Below are 18,390 nucleotides of genomic sequence, written 5' to 3'. Positions count from 1 at the left end.
TTCAAATGTCCTTCAGTAACTGGAACATTGCATTCTAATGCATTTTGATGAGTCAGATTAGTTATTTGTCACATACGTTGGTAATGCAAGGAAATGTATTCAGTCCAGAAAATTAATCCAGGCAGCCAGCCATGAGCAGATGAATGAAAGTGACCAAAAGCAGATCGGAACAGAAAGCTGAGGAAAGTGTTTTTAAGGAGGCTATTTGGTAGCCAAATCTTTTTAATATTAAGTAATAGATTTAAGAGGTTGAAATCTCCACCTTTCTGTGCAGAAGGCGGAAAACTTTTCCTTGTTTGGGGGAAGAAGGAGTGCACAAAGATATTGGAATGAGAAGATGATATAATTTTTCCTTCCCTGGATATATATATCTCACTTCTAGGACACATGTGGATTCCACTAACCTGTGGAAAAGGGGAAGTCTCTGTTGCCAGCAAGCTGTTGACTAGAGATTAGAAAGTGTTCAGATTGCCTGACACAGCTGGCTGGGGACCCCTTGCCCTGGAGATCAACAGGAAAGTGAAAAGTCTGGGCAAAATTTTGCTCTGTCGCTGGTCACATTTCTCTGAAAATGACATTGCCCTTCCCAGGCTGTTGAAATGAGATACTGTCACATCCCGAATGAGATCACTAGGTCGTAATCTCATCCTCAACCTGATTTTTCTTGGCATGTGTGAGCATCACTGGGAGACGAGGGGAGGGATGAGCATGGTTTGAACAAAACCATCCCTTTAATTAAGCTCACAGTCATGTCCCCTTCTGCTCTGATTCCATCAGGTCTCAGCGGCTACTTGGGTCTGGCTGGGGGTTGGTAATTACACTGTCTGTGGCATGTACTGCTGTAAGGTGTAAGTTGAAGACTTACACTCCTGGCCAGGTGTGTGCTGCTTTGTGGTCTTTGCAAAAAAGAACATTGACAAGGCAATGACCCTAATGTGCTTTGGGGTCTCCAAAAGTTGGCATGACATAAATGAGGTGATGTGTTTCATGGTCCATATGCTGATACCCCAATTAAGAGATCCCTGGAGACAAAGCTTCTTGCACCAAATCAGACAGGACCCACAGTCAACTGAGAGAAATTCCAGCCTTCTCAAATGTTAGGAGAGTGGAAACAACCATTGAGATTTAGTATGTAGAGTGTAATCTCTGGCACGCAAATCCTCAATCTTGGTTGAGGAAATGATTGGACTCTTAGAGCTTCCACGGCATGTTTCCATCACTTAGATGTGACAAAAACTTGTGCTGAGACTGACTCTGGGTATTGCAAATTCCATTAAGTAGTTAGGAGACTATGATGCTATTTTCCCAATCTGCTTGCCAGAGTCACCTTCTCTTTAGACAAGTAACCCTCTACCACAATCAGTTGTAGCATTGACCCTGAGCCTCAGCTGGGGACCTCAGAGACTGGAGCACCCCTTCTGCTTGACTGGAGGCAGGTCTAGAAGCAAATCATGCCAACATCTTAGTCTCCATGTCACACTGGAATGGGAGTGTGAAGACAATATGATGAAAAAGGTCGTTACTGAGAAAAAGAAAGAGCGAGAGAGAATGTCTATTAACTGCTACTCCATGTAATGAATGTCTTCTCTATGTCTGGCTTCATCATCTCCTTTAATCCTTTATGTCTCCGATTCCTGGAAGCAAATCCCAGAGTTAAGAGTCTACCCCTATGGACTGCCTTTCCTTCCTTTTGTTCCTGGCAGGGAAAACTGTAACCATTGGCCTTGTGGTCCAGCAAACACCCTTGCCCTTGACCATCACTCATCCTTGGTGGGGAGTGAGGAGGAGGGAGACACTAGATGAAAAGGGAAGAAAGAATGGATTGTGACTGCAAGACACCACACCTCCTGTCTTTTCTTCACTGAAGTTCACCAACACACCATGCACAGACCAGCAATAAGGCAAGTGGAAGACAGCTTGTCACTTAACTCTTTTACTTTATTGCCCGGATCCATTTTGATCCTGCCTTTCTTTGGGCCATAGGCTTGCTTCCCTCTTGATTTAGCTTTGGCCCCTGGAGGGTGGGGGGCAGTTACCAGAAGCAGGAGAGAGGATATTTTGAGAGAGGGCTATCTGACAGCAGCCAGACCTGTAATATATGAAAGCAATCATCCCCAAACTGTGGCTGACAAGCAGGATGGACTCTTATTCTGCAGTCTACTTCTAGAAATCTGGAGAGGTAAAAGATTAAAGAAGATGATGATGATAAAACCAGATATATAGAATGAATACCTGACCTTTCTCTCTTCTTACCCTCTGATCTTCTACCGGTGCCTTCCACTGGCCAAAGCCAGCCACTATCTAGAGGGCAAGGGAGCCCACAATTGCCATCCCTGGGAGACAGGCTTTTAGGGCACAGAGCACACTAGAAGAAGGACTAGAGGACCAGACAGAGGACATCAGTAGAGTCCACACACAGTCGGCTGTTTTGTTGATTTGTTTGGTTTTTTTATCTGATCAGAGGGGCAAAGGGCTACTTGAAAGCAAACACAATTCAGAACAGGAGGACAATTTTATTACTCCAAATAAGTATATAGGTTTAACACACGCTCAATCAAAAGCCCCATGGAATTGAGGCAGGGAGAGAGGGGTGTGCTCTATAAAGTTAGACTTTGTTCTTCAGAAGTATTTCTTTCTAACACAAGTTTGCCTACAAAGCTACTTTTACATTCTAAAAAGTCCCAAATGTATGACCACTAGCTCCAGATGTGTTAATAGTGCTAAAGCAGCTCACAACAGGCTGCTTGAGTTATTGAATAAAAGAACTCAACAGGCAGCTAAGCCTTCCGACCACACACTTTCACCTTTGCATGCTCTGAGTCAGCTTTCAATAGGCATTAAATTTTCCCCTTGTTTCCATTCTTTGCTGTGGTAGCTTTAGTGGGGACACATGAATAGCTGGGCTACAGCTAAGTACCCTTAAATATAGCTATTTGAGAAATCTCTGTGTATATGTGAGTTCCATACATAAGGAATGTCCAAGGGGGAGGTTGAAACACTGAAATATCGAAATAAAAGACGGGAAGTTTGAGTCCTACTCCGGGTCTGTTATTCTTGACCAGCCCCTCAGGTTGACCTTGGACAAACTTCTTTACCTTTCTAGGACTCAACATTTTGCTACTCCAAAAGGGGAAAACAGAGTTATGTTATCAGGGAGGAGATGTGGGCTAGAACTGGCCCACATCCATAAGCCTGGGCTCTGCTGAAAGTGAACGGTCCTTTAAGGTCAGGAAAAGGTGAGTTTTGTGTAGCATTTGCTTCTAGGCGTTTGCTTCCAGAGGATCCACGGACGTACAACTTAAGAGACAACCAAGCGTGAGGATAAAACTTACATTAAATGGCGCTCATGTTTCTGGTACTATGACAACCCACTAAGCCATGCTCCCTGGCTTGGTTTATTAATTTTCACATCTGAGAATTTTTACATTGCTCCATTTCCAACTGTAGTTTAGAGTCTTCCCCAGAAAGTATTTCACGGTGAGTTATTTATTTAGTGTGACAGGGAAGGGATTAAAAATGCACCGCCTTACAAAAATCATACCCTCATCTTCTGCATGTCCACATAACGCACCAGAAGCAGCAATAAAGTGACAGCTCTGGGATGGTATCCAAAAACAAGTGGAATTCACCCCCTGTCCTTTACCTACATCAAAGCCTCAGGCTGCTGAAACCCACTTTCTATCCTTCTCAATATTTGTCTGGCTGGTACATTAATACATACATGTTCGCCACAATATGTTCATACCACCGGAAGCACTCAGGGACTTTCCAGATCATTCAAAATTGTTCCTAATTCAACGTCTTCTGTAAGGAAGACCCCAAAGCATCTGTCTTTGTTCTAGAACCATTCCTATGACTGATTTCACACTTCTAGGCTTTACTTTAACTGGGATCAAAGGTAGAAATGCCAGATCTGGGATTTCTCCACTAACTCCACTAACTGCAAAAGAAGAGAGAGAGGATGGGTAAAATGGATTTATCCCGTGTTAAGTGAACACCAACATGCCTGCCTCAAAGGAGAGATCATTAAGCAGGTATTCAATAAACCTGTTATTACTACCCCCACAGGCAAATAGAGTCCAGAGCACTTACATCCTTCAGAAAGCTCTTATTATTCAGATAGCAGCATTTTTTTCTTCATTCATGCTTATGTCCAAAGAGCCCCTCTGCTGAATGGAAGACTGAATTAGAAAGCCAAAGAGCAGAATCATTTCAGGACTGGAGTGGGGATACATTGGGAGGTAAGAGAGTAACTAGAGCCATGAAAGAAAAAGGAACATTCACTCGCTAAGACCAGGGTAGCTTTGTAAAGGAATCTGGCCCAAACTCATGTGTTCCTCTGCCTGAAGAACAAGGCACTCCCTTTTGTTTCTAGTCAGAATTTTAAGGACAAGCATTTTAGAACAGTGTAAATGGTAAATGAATTTCTCAGCAATTACGATGGGACCAGGTTTGTAAAACTTCAGTCATATATTTATTGCCTTCCTAATTTTTATTATATATATATATATGCATATATACACACACACAGTGGTGCCCATGAGAATAGGGCTTTCAGATCTCCGATTTCAGGGAGTGCACCCATGAAGGGTTCCAGATGCTGCCTCCTGAAATCCATAGCCACATTGGCCATGAGCCATGCTTCCCGGGAGCTGCTCCCTACAGTGACTGAGTGCTGCAGGGGTAAGAAGGCAGACCCATTCCTGGGAGATGTTTCTAACATGGGCCCGCATGCCAGGTGGTAGGTGAACTGATTTTAGGTACTATGCTGAATATGTTTCCCTTTTATTTAAATCCAAATTTGTGTGTTTACTTTTATGTGTGATTTCACAGATGAGATCATTTAGGAAGAGGCTAAATATGGGTTTCCCTGAATACTGAGGCAAAGGCTTGGCAGGGAGTTCACTTGGAAAGTATCCGAGTGGGGGTTTGGGAACGTGAAACCAGAAAGGAGGAAAAGCAGGACATGGGTGCACAACTCAACTGGCCACTGGTGTGACTGGGCTGGGGGACTCCAAAGACCGCCTTGCCAAACTCTCCCTCGACTGCGCTACTGCCTAACAGCCCCCTGATCTTCCTTCCCTCTCGCTTTCACTCAGGATCAGGCCTGATGTGACTCTGAGAGTTCTTAGTCCCTCTGGCTCCCCCTCTATTTCCTCTTATAGGCATTTCTCCTAATAAAGTTCTTAACACATTAAATCCCATCTTTGTGTCTGCTTCTTGGAGGATCCGGGTAAACACATTTTAGGTAATCCCACTTGCGTTGTATATATTACTCTACACAATTACATATTTATGTAATTATATGCCATTATGTCTATGTTATGTATATATTTACAATAAACTTACAATAACCTGTGGGATACTCCAGCTCATCAGTGGCTCCTGGGCCCACCTCTTACTCCAGGCACTGCTGCAACAACCAGCTGCAGGTAGGTCTCAGCTAACTTCGCACAGCTACCCCTTGTGTAGCACCTCAGAGCACCTGCCAGAACCTGCTGGCCACTCATGCTTGTATAGCCCAGAAGCGTGGGGTGCTAACGCCCATGGCGTCATCTTTGATTGGTGGAGGATAGGAGTCAATAGATAGCTATTTCCCGCTGTCATCCTCTGAGGCTCATGACATAGGGTCCCTCAGAAGGTGCTGTGGATCAAATGCTAGTATTGCTTAGCAGCAGTCAAGTCAACCACGCGTCTCTCCACGGGGTTCTCTAGGTCCCTGTCTTGCTCCCCCAAACCCTCACTCCTTTTCACGTCATCTTTTCTTTCTTCAAGTCATCCATTTCTTTTCAAAAGGGTTACCTTTTCAAGTCAACTCTCTTTGCTGTGACCTTCAGGGAAATCCATACTTAACATCTTCCTAAACCAGATCTTTTATGAAATCATGCATTAAAAAAAGAAATACATGAGTATCAAAACTGAAAATAATTAACACAGTGCTAAAATTAACTGACATACCACCTGGTATCTGTACTCCATTTTAGGAAACACTGTAACAAAAGATGTTTGTTAAGGCATTTTTGTTCAGATTAACTCAGTGTCATACCATTGAGTAAAAATGTCCAGTGAAACCAGAAATAGCTAACAGAACCCAGGGCTCCCTGGTATATTTTGCTTTGTTGTGTTTTGTATGCCCTCAGTGACAATGGGTTTCTCTGTAAGCATCTTATTTTGTTTGGTATAATCTGGGTACATTGTGGTTTAGCCTTTTATAGTCATTTCGTTACAGCTTTGTCTCTTGGGACTATCTTCTCAGGTAGCTGAAATTCTACTCCCCGAGCTCGCTGGGATAGGCAGAGTTCAGATTTCCCCCAAGATTCCCATTCCCTGGTTATTCAGACAAACACTAATTTAGGAACTGTCAGGAGACTTTGCAGATGGAATTAAGTTTAGTAATCGGGACCTTAAGATAGGGCAACTATCTTGGAATTATTGGGGTGGGGGGCCAATGTAATCACAAGAACCCTTAAAAGCAGAAGAGGAAGGCAGAGAGAAGTGGTAGGAGGGGAGAGTGAGGGAGAGATGGGGCAGAAGGGGAAGCTGAAGATGCAGCAGCTGTCTTGTGATCATAAGGCAATGAACACGAGGGCAAGACACAGTGTGCTGAAGACGAGTGGAGGCAGCAGTCTGTCTGAATGCTGTCCGGGAACCACCCGGCCCAGTGCCTCGTCCCCCCCAGACTTCTCATCACACGAGGAGAACAAACCCCTATTGGGTTAAGCCACTCTAGGTAGATCTGTCACCTGTACCAAACACATTTTAAAGATTATTTATTTGAGACACAGAGAGAGAGAGAGAGTGGGAGGGGGACAGGGGGCCTGAGGGAGAGAGAGAGAGAATCTCCAGCAGACTCCCTGCTGAGCACGGAGCCCGAGGGGGGGGCTCAATCTCAAGACTCTGAGATCGCGACCTGAACCAAAACCAAGAGTCGGACGCTCAACCGACTGAGCCACCCAAATGCCCCTGTACCGAACACATTTTAACCAGTACAGGCCCTTTCCTGAAAAGTTTCACTGACACCCAACAAGAGTCTCTCATATTTTTGTCAGTAAGATGCTTTAACAGTTGCTTTATCATACAGATTAATATGGGCATTGGGCTGGATGGGCCAATTTCCCCTTGGTCTGCCAAGGAAATGAATGACAGGCTGAACATTCCTTGCTGTGGGACTGCAATGTCCAGGTCCAGATGCATGCTGATCACCCCTACCAACGTATCACACGATAGATGGTATACTGCCCATCAGCAGTACATCTTTCTTCTCGCAGCTACACATGCTTACAAATAGGTTGAGTTCATGTATAAAAGCAGAAAATGGCTGCCTCAAAGCAGAACAACGAATCACCCGGCAAATCCCTGAGATCACTTGCTTCCCTATATTGGGATTACTTTATTTATCTTCTCAAGCTGAAGTTTCTAATTTGTGGCCGTAAGTTTTTAACTTTTGCCTCAGTGGTATGACCCCTTTAGGATTTCACCTCCTGGGTAAAGTATGCTCAGTTGGCATAGAGTTAAATTGGCCCTCCCTAGCTATCTCCTTCAGAACAGAAGCGCTTCCTGTTTATGGCAGAAATGGCCCCATGAGGTTATTTGTCAGCTAGTTGCAATGCAGCTGACAAATCCCGAAATCCTGTTGGGAAAGACAACCCTCTCCTGACTTGTCCGGCACTTCCACTTCCAGCCAAACTGTAAATGCCATCCCAAAGGTATTAGGTGGCTCTTTTTCTATGTTCATGACAAGAAACAAGAAAATGAAAAGTTGCATGAAGCTGGGAAAATTGCAGAAACCTGGCAGGAGATGACTTTCACCTGAGCAATTTGTCCGTTCCCAAAGGGACATCTGAAGCAGGTTTTAAGAATAAGAAGCATCCGGTTCTCATTCCAACCAGTTTGCCTGGCCATAATCATTGCAATATGGACTAACATCCCCAGCCCTGCAATGCACCTGTGGAGGCTCATACATACAACTGACCTGCAGTATTAATTAACATTGATGACAAAAGTCAGAAAGGTCTTTATTTATTACAATATGTTCTCTTTTTAACTGGGACATACTGTCGTTTCCTAGCTCCAGCTTGTCAAAATACACTCGCTCACAGACTCCTCTCATCTCGAGGGGGGGAAACGCAGCACCGTCCACGCTCCCCTTGCCACACTTCCTTTCCCCAGGACCACGAGCGAGCTAGCCCTGCAATGGTGGGAAGTGGTGTAAGCCATTTCAACGAATGTGAACCTTCTGGTAGTCAAGTCACTTGGTAAGCATACGCCTTTGGCTTGAGAAGTCTAATTTTACTTTCCCTCTGCCCAGTCCCCTGGTCCCGCTACGTTTGTCAGGACCTAATTAAGATAATACCCAAAGTTAAAGGTCAATTAAAAAAAAAAAGTGTAGTGGATTTGAAAAGAATTCAGGGTCAAGGATATAGAGTCTAATCCTTATCCAGTCACTAGTTTGTAGACCTCCTCAAGCCTCTTAATTGTTGTGCCTTTGTGTGTGGAGGAACTGGGGTTGCCCTTTCTTACAACAATGTTCTGAGGATTCATAATTGCTGGAAAATCCCTCTGCAAATATGAAATGCTATGTAAATAATAACAAACTACATGGGCAGATATTACTGAAAAGATCTTGAGCCAGGTGGCACTTCCTGACTTTGTTCGGCTCCTGAAAGAGCCATACACACACACACAAACACACACACATTCATACACATAGACACAAACACAGTCACATAAAAACACTCAGACTCACATGCAGTGGGTTCTAAAGAATCTATTGATAATGATTCTCATGAGGATGGATGCCTCGATTTGGGTGCAGACTTACCTGACAGCTGCAGCAAACACTGGTTGACCTCCCGAGGTCCTTTCTAGACCTAGTAACCTGTAATTTCTTGTTGATGCTAAACCTAATGGATACAGAGGGAGGGCCATATCTAAATGCACCAGCCTCGGCAGTAACAGTAACATTACTACTGAGCTTTGGTCTTCATTGATAAAGTGTAATCGCATCAACCACCTTACAAATACACATTCTCCAGATCTGCCGCACTATGCAAAACAAACAAAAACTCTAGAAGAATCAGTGAATATTATAATATATGGTACAGTGCTGAAGGTAACAAAACAGTTGTATAATTATTCCCAGCATGACATGTTGATGCACAAAAATTTTGGCTTCCTCTAAACAGTGTCTGTCAATTTCCCTACATCAGCACAGGACTCACTGACATGCACAATTTTACCCATCAGTATGATGCCCAATTATTTGAAAAGGGTGAAAACTTTATGCCACTTTCTAACATGATGGACATAACCTTTAAATATTGGCAATTGCTGAGATGTTTCATGTTGTAAGTTTTCTGAACATACTGGTGAGTTTTTTTCTCACCATCAGCTTCACCTTTCATTCAAATTATGAAGTGTTAACAAAGTTTTGCTTGTCTCTCTTAAGATTCAAATTTATAGTCACAAAAGATGCTTAACTGTACTAGAATGGTTATATGATTGTTAAGGGAGATTGTGGAGTCTGCTTTGCAGGCTATTTTAAAACGAGAGTCTCCTTTCTGGGTGCTTTATGTGTAGCGTAGTCTGACGACAGAGTACCACATCGGGTGTCCTCTTACAGACCTGTATGGATGGATCTTTCAACTTATTCTCATTCAAAACTCAGACCTAGTCACACATAACGGTAGTAGATGTTTGGTTCCATGTCAGCCTGAAAGAGTTAGTAGTCCTCCCAAAATGATATAACAAGTTCTCAAGGTATAAATTTATATAGCAAGTAATTAAAGCTACATATCTGCATATGTCACATAATGGAGAATGCATTTTTATGCTTTGAGTGTCTATGCTAATGAAATTCATAAAGAATTCCAGGGCATGGATGACCTCCCAATGATAATGCCCAGTGACGCTTTTCTTCTTTTTTTGCATTTTCCCACTTCCTTGATGTCACAGGAAGATTTGATGTTCTTCTCATGAAAGTTATGTCCACCCTTAGTTGACCTTCCACAAGCATGGATTTATCTACAACTCTGTCTATGATGGGCATTGGTTGGGTTTTTCTCTTTTTGACCTAACGACTGAAATCCCTTTCAGAGACACCCACTGCAGATGCAGGGGAGGCCAGGTATTGTTCTTTGGGAAACCTGGGCGCTAGGGTGAGGGTATAGGATGATCCATCTAGAACTCTGAGCCTAAAGCAAGGGGTGCAAAGAGGAAGAACACTTTAACATCCATTGTGGTGGCAGCAGGGGCTCGACCAAGTGTTTGGAGCAGTGGTGACAGTGGATTCAGGAGTCCAGCCGTGCCCACCAGGGAGGTCATAGTGTGGACGTTTTAACCAGACAATTCCTACAGGCACGATCAGCTGTGTCTCAGCCTCCTCAACTCCCCATTCCCTCTTTCTCGGCCTTCTTGTGGCGCTACCGAGTATACTTCCAATAAAGCTCTTTTGAACCTGAGTTAACCAATGTTTTTGTTTGCAAACAGCAAGTTGCAGTGCTGATTACGTCACTCTTCTGCAAAACATCACACTCCTGATTAGGTGTTAAGATAAATACCGATTCATCCTAGTAATTCAGGAGAAATGAATGTCTTCCCAATTTAAGTTCTATTTTTATTCTTTACATTTTCTATTCTCCAGCCAGACTGGAGAGTCTCCATTTTCTACTTCTCAGCCAATATTCTCTGACCACGCTTTCCAATCAGATGCCTCAGTGCGTATCAATTTCCTTGCTTATTAAAAGCCCACCTATCATTCAGGTCCATGTTAATGTGGCTGGGAGTCAGGCCATGTTTAATATCTGCTGTAGCTACAGGGAGCAGTGGTTTCAGATTCCCCCAGATTCCAACTCCCCCATCCAGACTTCCCTGATTGCCCCCAACCCATGGAAAACAGATGTGACCTTGATCTTCCTTGACTTCTTATACCATTTTACATTTTTCTTATGTTGAATATCACATTCAATGTTGGAAAAAAACGGTCATTTGTTTTTGTATGCAATACCTCCTAGATTGTGAACTCTCATGAATAAACTAGAAGATATATCTTATTTGTTTTTGTATCTGTACATTCCCTAGCAGAGATCTTTTGATTCATAAATGTCAGTTGAAAAAATGAAATCAATATGCACACATCTTTCTTACACAAATGGAGATTAATACAACTCTTTGAATATGCAACTTCCTATATCTCTAAAATTCTACTCACCCACTGGCTGACTTGAAAAAATTAAAAATTATGATTTTTCAAATTATATTCTATGAGCTCTACCTAAATAAGGAAATAATATACTAAAAAGTTTTTAAAAATTAACAATTAGGTGATTAGGAGTTGAATAAATTAATATATATTTTTAAATTTATTTAACTGGACATTTTAGGGGCACCTGGGTGGCTCAGTCATTGGGCATCTGCCTTTGCCTCAGGTCACGATCCCAGGGTCCTGGGATCGAGCCCCACATCGGGCTCCCTGCTCAGAGGGAGGCCTGCTTCTCCCTCTCCCACTCCCCCTGCTTATGCTCCCTCTCTCGCTGTCTTTGTCTCTGTCAAATAAATAAATAAAAATCTTTTTAAAAAATCATTAAAAAATAACGACATTTTAGATATATTACAAACAGTCAATGTCTATAGGTGGAGTTTTGGGGGCGGTCTACATAAATGAATAAGCATTGTTCTTACGGCAAATCTTTGCCATAATAAAGTTGTTTCTAGCCAGTAACATTCTCATTGTTCTTTGATGTACACAGAGTCTCAGAGAAAGGAATAAAAGAAGAGTAGACAAATTTAGGGATGTCAAGTATCCATGTTCACGTGTTTTATTTCTCAGAGGCAACAGGTTTGAAAGAGAGCATACTTGTAGGCCATTAATAACCAACCTGGATAAAATAGAGTTGCTAAATAGCAAAGAAGGGATAGAAAAAAAATCCATGTGTCTAGAAAGGTCTTTGCTGAGATGGAGAAGTATGATCTATTTGGAAAAAAATTACCAGACATATAAGGCATTTCCGGAAGCTTCTGTGTAAAACATTTCTTGTGGGTAGTTTTTTTTTCTTAAGAGAAACTTATGTTTTTCTCCCAGTTGAATTAAAGATGTCGATATATATATAAATCAATTTCTCTTTCTACACACACACACACACATATATATATACACACATACATGTATGTATATATATATATGTATGTATGAATGGCGAAAGGGTAAGTGCATTGGAGTACTCTCGACATCATCAATTCTGGAGCATCTCTTCTGTTATTTTGTCTCAATGCATCAATGATGTTCTAGGTTAGATAACCTGATCACATTGTGGGAGGGGGTTCTATATCCTAAGACCAGTTCCTGCAGTTCACACGTGCATGACACACACAGACACACGTGCACACACTCTCTCCCTCTCTCTCTCTCCAAGCACTGTAACTACAAGCTGTCTTTGCTCTTTCCTTCCAGCATGGCTTCCGTCCAGAGCCAATTACAGAAAACAACAGCTCCCTAGCACTATTGCCGACAATAATCTCAAGGAAAGAATTGCACCTACTCAAGCCTGAGAACATATTCAAGAAGTTAATTATTTTCCTAGCGTGGTCCTGGGAGCAGCCTTTTTTCTTTCTTCCTTTTTTTCTTTTTTACCTTGTTTCACTATAAAGTGCCATGGGGTATTATTCCTATGGAACATACGGGGTACTATATAAAACCAAGTTGTTGCTGATTTTACTTAAAATCAGTTTTTATTTCCTGTTTTATGTCTACTTGTTTACAGCACCTTGCAGCATCTCCTGTTTGCCAGGTTCTGAGGCCTTCCACTTGGAGCTGCTTCTCCTCCTCAGCTCCTAGAAATGTCACTCCAGCATGCTACGTGACCCTGCATGCTGAGAGAAGGAACGAGGGAATGCCAGAAACTCATTTTCAAATAAAATGGCAACATGATTGAAATGCATTCTGCTAAATTCAGTATCAATTAAGTTTAATGGTCACAAGTCTTTCATCGATTTATAGAGCTGTGTATATCATGATTTTTAGAGAGAACATTACTTCCAAGACAGCTCTCTAATTGAGAGAAGGATTCTATAGCACAGAGACCTTCGATTAATGTTCTATAGAGATAATTTGTAGCTTTTTGTTCTGTTGGTCACTGGGCCAGCCAAACATGGACTTCTATTAGCAGGTTTGGGAAATTGAGCGGCAGCCACAGCAAAGGCTGATAACCATATCCTCCATGACAACTGAAATCTAAAGAAAGCGTTGGTAAGTGACAGGGCTTTTGTTCTTGTCTAGTTTTCCATTATGGGCAAATCCTCAAGGTAGTATGGAAATAGAGAATGGAAGATACAAAGAGTTGTCCCCAAAAGACAAAGTAGCCAAAAGTAGAGAAGGGACCTTGATGTTTGCTTTATTCGGTAGCACGGTAACGGAAACTGGGCTTAGGACTTGCGCCTAGGTTCAAGTGCTGGCTCAGTGACACCCTCAGTTTGGACAGTGTGACATAATATTGACTATTCATTATTGGCTTGGGGCAAGTTACTTAATTTCCCAGATGCTCAGTTGTCTCACCTATAAAATGAAGTCATAATTAACTTAGGTAAAGCTGTACATATCAGTGTCCTCCCGTGGTGAACACTTACCAAAGGCGACTTCTCTCTCTCCTCCCTGACATCTGAGTGTCCGAGTTTACCACACTGGGGCATAGAGCGACATGGCAGTGATGGTGTAACCAGCTAGAGAACGGCCGAGGGTGGGCTGGGATGTCTCTACCCCACCTGCAGACAACTACATTCCAGTCTCCTCTGGACTTCTCTGTTTTTATTGATTGTTGGCAGCATTCTGTTGCTGGACTCAGGGATTGCTTACAAACTCGGCTTCCCCCAAGAACTAACAAACTAATTTGAGCTTCCTAAGAATGCAGGGTGGTGATTAAAATGCCAAAGGCATGAGTCAGTCAATGGAGAAAGATGGAAAATCTAGGGACACTCCAGGGTTTCACATACGTCCTTGGGCCAGGCACTTCCCCTCTCCCTGTCCCCACGCCTCTAAGGTCTCATGCTGCTCTGACACTTGGCATTTCAAGCAACAAATGGCTCTCTGATGGCAGAAGGAAGTTAGATTGGTGACCACTACCCAGCACCCTCGGAGGCCAGAGCTGCCAAAGGCTATTGGGTGCATCACATGAGATGAGGTTTTGACCTCATCTCTGCTGCTGGCCAGCTGTGTGAGCTGGAAGAAGTTCACTAACCTCCCTGGGACTTGGTTTCCATCTGGGTAAGGAGTTTCTGGATTGTTATGGGGATTAGGGAAGAAAATACATTTAACACAAAAGGCCTAGGGCCGCCGGGGTGGCTCAGTCAGTTAAGCCTAGGACTCTTGATTTCCATTCAGGTCGTGATCTCAGGGGGTCGTGAGATTGAGCCCCAAGTCATTGGGCTACACACTCAGTGGGGAGTCTGCTTAAGGATTCTCGCTCTCCCTCTCCCTCTGCTCCTCCCGCGGCTCGCACAGGTGCACATGTGCTCTAAATTAATTGATTAATTAATTAAAATAAAATAAAACAAAGGGCCTAATGATGTGAAAACCATTAAAGTTAATATCATAGGCTTAGAGCGGTTCAGAAAATCTCTCCAAGGTCGCATCTCCTCCTCTGTAAAATGATTATGCTAATAATTTCCATTTTTAAGGCTGTTGGGAGGATTAAATGAACTAGTCTATAAATAGCACCTATAAATAGCCCCTGACATATAGTATACTCTACCTAAATATCGGATATGTGTATCCTCCTGTTATCCCATTCCCTGGACTGTTGGCCTTTTCTTCTGTTTACCCTCCCCCCAGCACAGTGCTGCTCGGCCCTTCTGTGGCTGTCTCTCCTAATATCCAGAAAGGATTTCCCAAGGAGCCTTAGAAGGCAAACTTCAAATGGTCACCATGGCATCCTCATGGGGTAGGTCTCCTGTTCCTTTGTCCCGATAGTCATGATTAGCCACTTTGAAGTTAAATTCAGCCTCTTCTAAGAACAATAGCCATTAGCCAAGTAAATGTGACATCTCAATCTCTTTTATAAAAGTGAGGAGAGGGGCACCTGGGTGGTTCAGTCATTAAGTGTCTGCCTTCAGCTCAGGTCATGATCCCAGGGTCCTGGGATCGAGCCCCGCATCGGGCTCCCTGCTCGGCGGGAAGCCTGCTTCTCCCTCTCCCACTCCCCCCACTTGGGTTCCCTCTCTCACTGTGTCTCTGTCTGTCAAATAAATAAATAAAATCTTTAAAAAAATAAATAAAACCAGCTTCTTAAAAAATAAATAAATAAAATTAAAAAAAATAAAAGTGAGGAGAGTACTAAAGAGATTGCTGGTTATTTCACAGTTAATTGGCTTCCCCTTGAAGAGGTAGTATGCTTCTGTCCTTGTGGGGAGTCGCGTGTTCACTTCTGGTCACCTTCTTTCAAGAGAAGTGGAACTGAGATTGAAAAATGCTTGAGAAGGGCATGATCTCAGGCAGAGGTTGAGGAAGATTTACGGGCTATGAGAAGCAGCGAAGAATAGGATTAGCTAAAGATTAGGATGAATTTGATAGCAGGACTCGGCATTATGGGGTTTTAATAAAAACTCATTGGTCCCCCCTTGTCAACATAATAGAAAAATATGAGTGCAGGTGAATGCTCAACAATATAGAAGGGCAGCAAATGAGAATCAATACTAGGAAACAATTGTTTGCTCCAAATATTTACTTTTGGAAATCTCTGATGTCAAAGACATCTCTGTAACCAGGATTCAGTCCCTATATTTTAAAAGACTGAACAGTTTTGTGTAATAAAAATATGTGATTATGCAAGTATGTCCAATACGCGTAATTAAATTTCATGCTTCGGGAGACAAATAGGTTGTTGAGGGATATCTGGAAAACAGTTCTTCTGCATGTATGTCATCTCACAACTAGCCAGCCTCCCCAGTGGGGCTTTGCCTTCCTGCTGGGAAAAAAAAAATAGGGATTCTGTCTACAGGAGCATTTAATAAGGCAAATTCCTTTTCAATGACTCTAAACATCTCTTACCCTCAGTTTGACTGTTAGCCCTTGGGGTTTAAGCCCATTCCAAGTAGGTCCCAAACTAAAGACCTTGAATGGACCAGGTCAGTTGCTGTATTTAGTTTTCAGAGTAACCTGGAATATCTACCTGGAGGTCCTGAACCAAAATCCTGAGATGACCTTGGAAAATCCCATTTTCCCTTAAAGTCCTTTGGGTCTGAATGGGTCAGGCAAGGACTGTCACCTAGGAGCTTTGGTTGGCAAGAATGGCAGTCCAGGGAAAGAGTTGGATTGTGAGCTCTCCAAAGTCCTACTTACCTGCATCAACAGGAATGCATATTTTATTTAGTTACCCTTTGCTGGAAAAATGTGATTCTTCATTAAAACAGGAGAGTGGAGTGGGAAGGAATTGGCAATAAGATTTTATTTCCCATGAAAGAAAACTGCATCTTTTGAGGAAAAAAATATTTCGAGAAGTCACAAAAGAAAGGCTCTTTGTAGGGGAGATAGAGCAGCACCTAAAAATAGATGATGTTTCTTCCAATAGATGGTATTTTCATACTAACTTACATATATCCCCCCCCAAAAGTGTTAGAAAGTCAGAATACTTTTGAGATCATGACTTTATTTGGATAAATTGCTTTTTTGTGATATCTCTGTTTTCTTATTATTTTACAGGACTGTTGAGGACAGAGCCATATTCAATTTTGAACTGACTTTTGTACTGAACTTAGTAGTAAATTAAACTTAGCTCCCAGCACCTCGTGTGTCCCTCCAGCACTTATTAGGTTACAATTCACTGACTTCTGTGAAAAGGTCTATAGATTGAAGGGGCACTAGATCGTGTCTGCTAATGGCTGGATTAGAGTTCCTGAGTCACTCATGCAGGTGTTACACTCCATATTCCCCGATTTCCAGGGAGAAATTGTGGCCCTAACTCCAACAGCCACAAATGACTCAAGAAAACCAGTGAGGGCAGGTTTGGGAGGATAGGAAAGGGCACTATGGTCTTATGAGGCTAGGATCCTTACCGAGATCATGTATTTTTCACAACTGCCCATCATAAAGTGTATTTGCATTTCCATTTTGCGATAAAGAGACGAAAGCTCAGATAGGCTGGAAACTTTGGCTAAAATCACATAGCCAGGTAATGGTAGGGCAAGAATATTTCACTCTCATCTGAATGGCTTCAAAACCCTTGTTCTATTCATACTCGGGTCAGAGCAGGGAGGGGAAAAGTGACAGTGGCAGATTGTAGTTTCCAAAAATGGCCACAGCAATATTTCTAATCCCACATGCCCTTTCACGACCTTGCCCCTTCCATCAAGAGGTAGAGTCTATACTGCCTCCCCTTGAACATGCATGGGACTTTGTGACCACCTTGGTGAATAGCTGCGGCAGAAGTGATGCCACGAGATGGTCAAGGCTAGTTCATAAAAGGCAATCAGCATTCGGCTGTCTCCCTTTGAGAGAATCTTGAGATGATTCAGCTCGCAGCCTCTAAGCTGTCCCAACTGGCTCCATATGGGACAGGGATGAACTTGACCTGCCAGGCCCAAAATGTAGATTTGTGATTTGTGAAAATGTGTTATGCACCCACACATAGTAATAGTGACAATCACAGAAAATATATCAACTTCATCCTTAGAATCATGGTTTCTGCATACAGGGTAAGATCACGCCCATGTGTATAGATTCATATGCATGTGTATGCATGTATGCATAAATGGGAATGCATACAGTTGAAGACCCTGAACACAGCACTGGTAGAATTCATGACAAGAAAGCATAAGCATATGCTCCCCTGCCTGTTTTACCCCCCTCCCGCCATCTCTGAGAGACATTTCCAGAAGAGTCAGGATTGAAGACTCACCTATATGTGATTGTTCAGACCCCTTTTTTCTTCTAGTGGACAGTGACAGCTCTGGGTCTTACCTGCTAGGTGTGCTGTTACATGTGCCTTCTCCTTCCTCTAGAGAATTCCTTCCACGCCCCATGTGGTCTGAGGGAACTGTCAGTTATGATGCCTCATTGTCCTGCCATTAATGCTACCTCTATAGGATGCATGGCTCACTGGGTCACTCAGGCTGGCCATCAAGTTCTTATTTCCATCCCTGAGATTGGTTCAGAGACAGGCATGTCACTCAAACAAGACCCATTTGCATGTACCCTGGATGGAGAGCTGGAGCCTGGAAAAGATGTCTTCTGGGGTTGATTGAATTATTAATTCCAATTCTTTGTCTCTCCTTATATTCATACCCTTTGCCATGTAACTTTGCAGTTTCTTTAGTAAAAAGTAGAATGTACTTCCTTACCCCTTGACTTTGGATCCGGCCATGTGGCTTTTTGCCCAATGCAATATTAGTAAACACGATGCAAGC

Source organism: Callorhinus ursinus, unplaced genomic scaffold, assembly GCF_003265705.2.
Source record: "Callorhinus ursinus isolate GAN/ISIS: 27379988/994484 unplaced genomic scaffold, GSC_fseal_2.0 scaffold2, whole genome shotgun sequence".
Taxonomy (NCBI): Eukaryota; Metazoa; Chordata; class Mammalia; order Carnivora; family Otariidae; genus Callorhinus; species Callorhinus ursinus.
Note: the sequence above shows the minus strand (reverse complement) of the source record.